The 7,060-nt window shown below is 32.8% G+C and overlaps 1 long non-coding RNA gene across 1 annotated transcript; it reads right to left on the reverse strand.

The window, feature by feature from the left end:
* Positions 1–209: 209 nt before the first annotated feature.
* On the reverse strand, positions 210–5,380 carry LOC141704116 (uncharacterized). Its single transcript, XR_012567838.1, has 4 exons — positions 4,792–5,380; positions 1,621–1,798; positions 1,361–1,506; positions 210–491 (listed from the first exon to the last, which is right to left on the reverse strand). It is a non-coding gene; the product is annotated as an uncharacterized LOC141704116 (long non-coding RNA).
* Between the last annotated feature and the right edge of the window lie 1,680 nt (positions 5,381–7,060).

Here is a 7,060-nt window from a genome sequence, read left to right on the forward strand (position 1 = left end):
ACTTATTTTTTATGTTACCTTAGATTTCTAAAATGTTTTTAAAAAAGTGGGACCCACATTAGGGCCCACAGTTATTACATGGAATATAGGTCCCATTTTTTTGTTATTGTAATATTTTATAAAGCTAATGTAACACTTTGCTAATAAAAAAAATGAAAATTTGTTGTTGATATTTATGCAATCCAAAAAACAAATTCACTAACCCAATGATCCATCCAACAATACCATTTCATAAAACCGATGTACAATTTAAATGTACTATATCTAATACATCCCAAACTTCTTAATCTACTAAATACAAACATTACAAGTCTAATTTATGAGAATCGCAATTAACTTAACTAATCTGGCAGCTATCTTTAGCAACACGTAAAAGAGAGAGCACATGTATCAGATTCTTCAGTTGTGCTAAGAAGTCTGGCTTCCATTTAACCCATTTCTGTAGAATCTTGTTGCTGCTCTGCCACGACACCATTCTGTACTAAAGTCCACTAAAGAAATATTAAAGAATTTAGACCATGAATATTACCCAAAAGCAATAAAAGAATTATAATAAAGAGATACCAGACTTCCTTGTAATGAATAATGTATGTCAGGGAAGAATATTTTGCAAGACAAAAAGCAAGTACTTTCAAAAGAACATCAAGGCAAAAACACTTACTACCATTTTCAGAACCTCAAATTTCATACTATAAATAATATCAGTAAGTCTTTCGTACAATTTCACTCAAATTATCACCATAACAATCCACTCAAACCACCATGTTTCGAACACTACAAAAGCTACTGACATAATCATCAACCAAGAAAAGGGCTTCTTTTACTAGAACCCTAAAAGTTGGGAAACTCTAACATCAGCCTACCAGAACTGGAAGAGTTCATCCCTCTTGACACTGGTCAACTATTTTAGGCAATACATGAAAATATTTCAAATTAATGTCAAGTCCAACACTTTAGACAGTATCCTTTTTGCACACTTTCAGACTAGTCTAGGTAAAATAGGTTCCCGACTTCTTGTTCATACTAAAAAGATCATGCAGAAATGGACTTGTATATATTATCATTACATTACAAATAACTTGCAATGAATAAGATTCCACTATAAAGGTCCTAAAGGACAATACAGTCCACGAAGGCTATTCATTATACATACCTCCTGATCAATTCTAATGAAAGATAATATTGTATCTAAGGTCCGCCAGGATTCATTATACATAGTTGCTGACATGTCAGAAAATGATCAAAGCCTTTTCAACAAAGGCCTATGTTTTCAATCTAACGTGTACATTTTCACAAACAGAATAGGAAATAAAATTGAACAGCCAATGGACCGACAACAATAAATGAAAAAATTTAGGACCTGATTGTAAAAGAACTGATGCATCATAGACATCTTTATAAATATTCCTGCTGATCCTGCCTTTCTACTGCTTTTGAATGATCACAGCCGCCCGATGTTTCCTTAATAAGGGAGAAAAGTCCTATCTAGTTTTTTCATCTCTAAAACTGCAGTAATGATAATTATTAAGATCAATTTCCTAGCCCTCAAAGATAACAGATCTCTCAAAACAGCATGCCATCAATTATATAAAAATCTGAAAAGAAAAAAAAAAGAAATACATGATTGGAGAGTGGTGACTCATCTCCTTATCTCCCTAAATTGATGGCGAGCTTGATAACCTCTAAAGCGACTTTGAACATGTAAGATACCACAGAGAGTACAATTTTTTGTGTCCTCAAGCACCCCAATCTGATTGGATATTGTAAACGTTTATTTCATTAATTGAAATAGTTGTCCCTGTTACCAAAAGAATATAAAAGTGATTAGGTGGAAACTAACATCTGTACTAGATAGAAAATTTCTTAGGCAGAGAATATTATAAACTAAGACATAACACTGAGTACAAATATTTATTTTAAGGTGATTTATTACCTCTCGTGACAATTAATCAACAAACATAAACAAGAAATGCATATTACTTTAGAGAAGGTGAATACTGAAGATAATATTGTAACGGATATGTAGAAGTTTTTTGGCAACATTGGTTGTTTTATAAGCGGAAGCTTGGAACTGGAATCATTTTGCAAAACATAAAAAGCAAGTACTTTCAAAAGAACATGAAGGCAAAAGCACTTACTACCATTTTCAAGAGCAGGACAAAAAGGAGTCATGGCCCTATGGATGACCTCCTAGGATTATCATGCAATAAAAACCCTCTTCACAGATGCAGCTATATAGATACTAATGTTTAAGGAGCAAAAGGCATAACAGTGAATTGCCACAGCAGTGACACAAAGCAAAATTCTAATCGGTGCTTTGTTTAACATATCTATAGGACTTTCTCGTTCAAATAGCAAACAAAGAGTTACAATAAGGAAGAGGGATATATATGTTGGAAAAACTTAGAGAAGAAAAAGACACCTACATTTTGCAGAGAACTTGTACTGCTATTTTTACTTACTTTTATTCTTCTTCTAAAACTCAAGGTAAACTAGCCATTATATAGGCTTTACAAACATATTAAAACTAACTATTACTAAAACTAACCACTACTAATTAATGGGTAAATTACATGTCCATAATTTACTCCATAACTCCACTACTCCACTACCCCACTACTAAACAATTCTAAATTAATATTTTTCTCTAATAATTAATCTATTGCTAAATATCTAATAATTAAATAAACAAATAATTAATAACTAAATTTAAGATTATTCCAACATTCACCCCATAATCTTAAATTTACGAAGCACTTTCTCTTCGCCTGTGATGCACTTCTCACCACCATCAATTTTGATGCACTATCTCATCAAAAACACTTTGGAGCACTTTCTCTCCAAAAACACTTTGGAGCACTTTCTCTCCACAACTCTAAAGGAGTGGTTCTCCCTCGATCAATTGTGCCATCCTTTCTTCATCATTCTGAAATCTACAATTCTTTGCCAGATGCCCATATTTTTTGCATTTGTAGCATTGTGGCTTTCCTTTGTACCAGCAGTCTTTTTCTTCATGTCCCATCTTATGACAATGGTTGCATTGAACTTTGTTACCTGTGCCTTTTGAGGATGAAGCTTTAGCTAATAGCAGTCCCTCATTTTTTCCTCCAATTTCTTCCTCCCTCATTGATCTCCTTTGGTCCACGGCGTGAAGTGAATTGATCAATTCTGAAACAGTTAATTTCGAAAGATCTTTAGTATCTTCAAGTGAGGAAATTTTAGTTTCATACCTCTCAGGAAGAGTCACTAAAAGTTTGTCCACTACTCTTTGACTTGAGAAATCTCCACCAAGTAGTTTGATTTGGTTAACAATGGACATCAACCTACTCCCATATTCCTTGACGCCTTCATTATTTTTCATTCTCATCATCTCAAACTCTCTCTTGAGGTTCAGAATTTGCATCAGTTTGGTTTGTTGATTGCCTTCAAATTCTTCCTTAATTTTTGTCCATGCTTCTTTAGGAGTATCACAACTCATAATAGTTGTAAAGATCTCTTCCGACACAGCCGAATGTAGACATGAAAGTGCCTTTGCTTCTCTAGCCACTTCTTCATCACGTTTTTTGATTTGGGCTACTGTTGGATTTTGTGGAAGAAGGGTTGGCTCAACATCACTCTCGATTGCTTCCCACAAACTCATAGCTTTCAAATATGATTTCATTTTGATAGCCCATGAATTATAATGATCTCCTTTGAATAATGGAATAGAGACGGAGAAATTGTTTGATGCCATGGAATATATTAAGGATAATATATATATGTATATGTGTATTTTTATAAGAGTTTTATAAGCCCCGGATCATATGGCTCTGATGCCAATGTTGGAAAAACTTAGAGAAGAAAAAGACACCTACATTTTGCAGAGAACTTGTACTGCTATTTTTACTTACTTTTATTCTTCTTCTAAAACTCAAGGTAAACTAGCCATTATATAGGCTTTACAAACATATTAAAACTAACTATTACTAAAACTAACCACTACTAATTAATGGGTAAATTACATGTCCATAATTTACTCCATAACTCCACTACTCCACTACCCCACAACTAAACAATTCTAAATTAATATTTTTCTCTAATAATTAATCTATTGCTAAATATCTAATAATTAAATAAACAAATAATTAATAACTAAATTTAAGATTATTCCAACAATATACATGCAGATTACCATAAATCTATGCAGAAATTTGAGGATGTCATATTGTCATACATCCAGACTAATATAAATTCCAGCATAATAATGTATACATGATTAACAGTAAGTGTACCAAGAACCGGAAACCACACTCTGTTAATATTTGAACTTCTTCGACTCTAAAAAGGAAACAACAAACCAGAAAATAAGTTATGACTTTCTCATATTCTAAGAAGTTAAAAGATAAATGATCATTAGACGAAAACCGCAGAATTAATAACCTTTCACTTAAAAGGCCTCTCTGGAATATATTCTTCATAGTGAAGTTGATATTTCTTCTTATTTCAGATTCCGTGGAGCTTACAAGGTGTAATGAAAAATCTGATGTAACAAAATAATAAATTTTAAGAAGTTAAAACATACCGAGAAAAATACAACCCAAATTATATGTAAATAGAAAAAATCCTAATTGAAATTTATCGAAGAACCAAAGTCCTGATTGAAGAACCAAAGTCCATATTAAATCCAAAAAAATACAAAAACACATAACCGTAAATATATACACACATAAACGCACAAGCAATAGCGCAGAGGGAGAGAGGGAGAGAGACGGAGAGGGAGAGAGATAGAGAGAAAGAGAGACAAGAACTCACTACAATCTTAATTTCAGGTTGTTTGTGCTCACTCTTGATCTGTTTGCTCGAAGGGTTCACTCGGACTAGCTCGTGCTTCTCCTGTTTCATTCAATGTTGGAAGTGGTTCGTTCTTTGCTTGTCTTCCAGTTGTTCAAGACTCTACTCTGCAATTTCTTCCATATCTTCGTGTACTTGTAATAAATTGAAGCAAATAAATCCAATTAAACTAAATCGAAAACCCCTAATTTGAAGAACCAAATCGATTTTAAAAGCCTAGATTTGAGTAGTCGGATTAAACTATAAAACCAAAGTCTCAAAACCTATTTTGAAGAAAATTATGAGAGAGACAAAGAAGATATGTGATAAAGGGGAACAATTTTTTCCTACTCAACATCCCCTGGAGAGATTAATTAGCCCCAATTTAAGTAATAAAATAGAATGAATTCAACCTAAATTGAACACATGTATTTTGAAGAAGACCCAATTTGAAGAAACTAAAAGCGTATGAGAGAGAGAGAGGAGAGAGAGGGGGGAGAAAGAGAGATATGTACAGATGAGATTGAAACAATGAGACAGGTTAGTGAAAAAGATTAAAGGCGGTCCATGGCAAAAAACGAGCGGGTTTTTTGTCGCTCTAAAATTTCATCTCTACCATAATTCATCAGTGGGCTGCATTTTATATTTACGTGTATTCGATTTATTTATTTTCAAAATTTTAAATTTAAACAATAAATATCTTAACTAATATTTAAAAGTACTAACTCACTTATCTAATAAGTTTTTATTTACTTTAAAATGTAGTTATTAATTTTATACATTTATGTTTTCACTCAAAATTAATATTTAATTTTGTTGAAGTAAAAAAAATATTACATAAATTTAATAAAATAAAATATTTTTATACTATTAAAAAATAAATTGACTTATGTTGAAAACGCTTATTTTTAAGAAAAATAAATTAATTACTTTGATACAGTTTAGAAATTTCTGAATTCGAAATAATATTTAATTCTTCCTTTTGCAAAAAAAAAGTATTTGTTTATTAATAATCTAAGGCAACATTATTCATACATGTTGCAATGTTTAACACTTTTTATCTAAGGTAACACCAAGTTTGCAGCTAAGGTAACACCAAAACAACAATGTTGTAGTAGGCTAAAAGTAACACATCTAAGGTAACATAATTAAGCAACATCCATGATGAGGATGTTGCGATAGGCCATTTATGGTGTAGTGAGTGTTATTTGTGAAGAAGAAGGATGGCAGCATGCGATTGTGCATCGACTATAGGGAATTGAATAAGCTCACTATCAAGAACAAGTATCCTTTATCGAGAATCACTACAAGAAAAATGTTAATAGATATCACACATTAGACATCGGTCACTGATGCCACTGATGTCTCAAACATAATTGACATCACCCCGTGTTTATTCGATGCCTTTCTATTTTTAAGACACCGTCTATTTGAAAACCGATGTCTTAAGTTGAGTTTTTAAAAATGGAACGCGCGGCCTCCCCAATTCTTTTCCCCCTTAACAAAATTTTTATTCCCTCCTTGACAATTTTAGGTTTCCCCCTCTCAAATTAAATAAAAACTCTCTCATTCTCACTCCCTCTCACATCTCTCTCACATCTCTCTCACAGCTCTCTCTGTCTCTCACAGCTCTCTCTCACAGCTCTCTCCGACAAGAACACACCCTTCTCATCTCTCACTCACTGCTGCTCACCACCTCTCACCACATCTGCTATGCTCTCTTTTCCTCTCAGCTTTCTCTACTCTCTTCGCTCATCAGCTCTCTCTCTCTTTCAATTAGGTTATTTCTCTTTTCGTTTTCATATTATAAAGTAAAATTAATTGGTCTTCTTTGCATTAATCGAAACCCTGGTTTTTTAAATCAAAACCCTAGTTTTTTAATCAAAATCCTTTAAATCGAAACCCTAGTTTTTAGAATTGGGGATTTTTTACAATAAAAATCCAAATTGAAGTATTGTATGGTGTTACTAATTATTTTGAATTTGTTTTATACAGGAATTGCAAACCAATCATGATACGTGGCTTCAAGTTCTGGATATTCTTTCTACCACACAAAAGCTAAATATGAAATTCTTTGCGATCTTGGTCCGTTTAATGTCATACTTAGTTTTATGTTTTTTTACTTTGATTTGTTAGAATTAATAAAGGAGAGATGGCTCGATATGACAGAGCAATGAACGTGTTCTCACCGGAGGGTCATCTACTTCAAGTGAAATACGCTATCGAAGCTGTCTATAAAGGAAACGCCTCC

This window comes from Apium graveolens, unplaced genomic scaffold, assembly GCF_009905375.1.
Source record: "Apium graveolens cultivar Ventura unplaced genomic scaffold, ASM990537v1 ctg742, whole genome shotgun sequence".
Lineage (NCBI taxonomy): Eukaryota > Viridiplantae > Streptophyta > Magnoliopsida > Apiales > Apiaceae > Apium > Apium graveolens.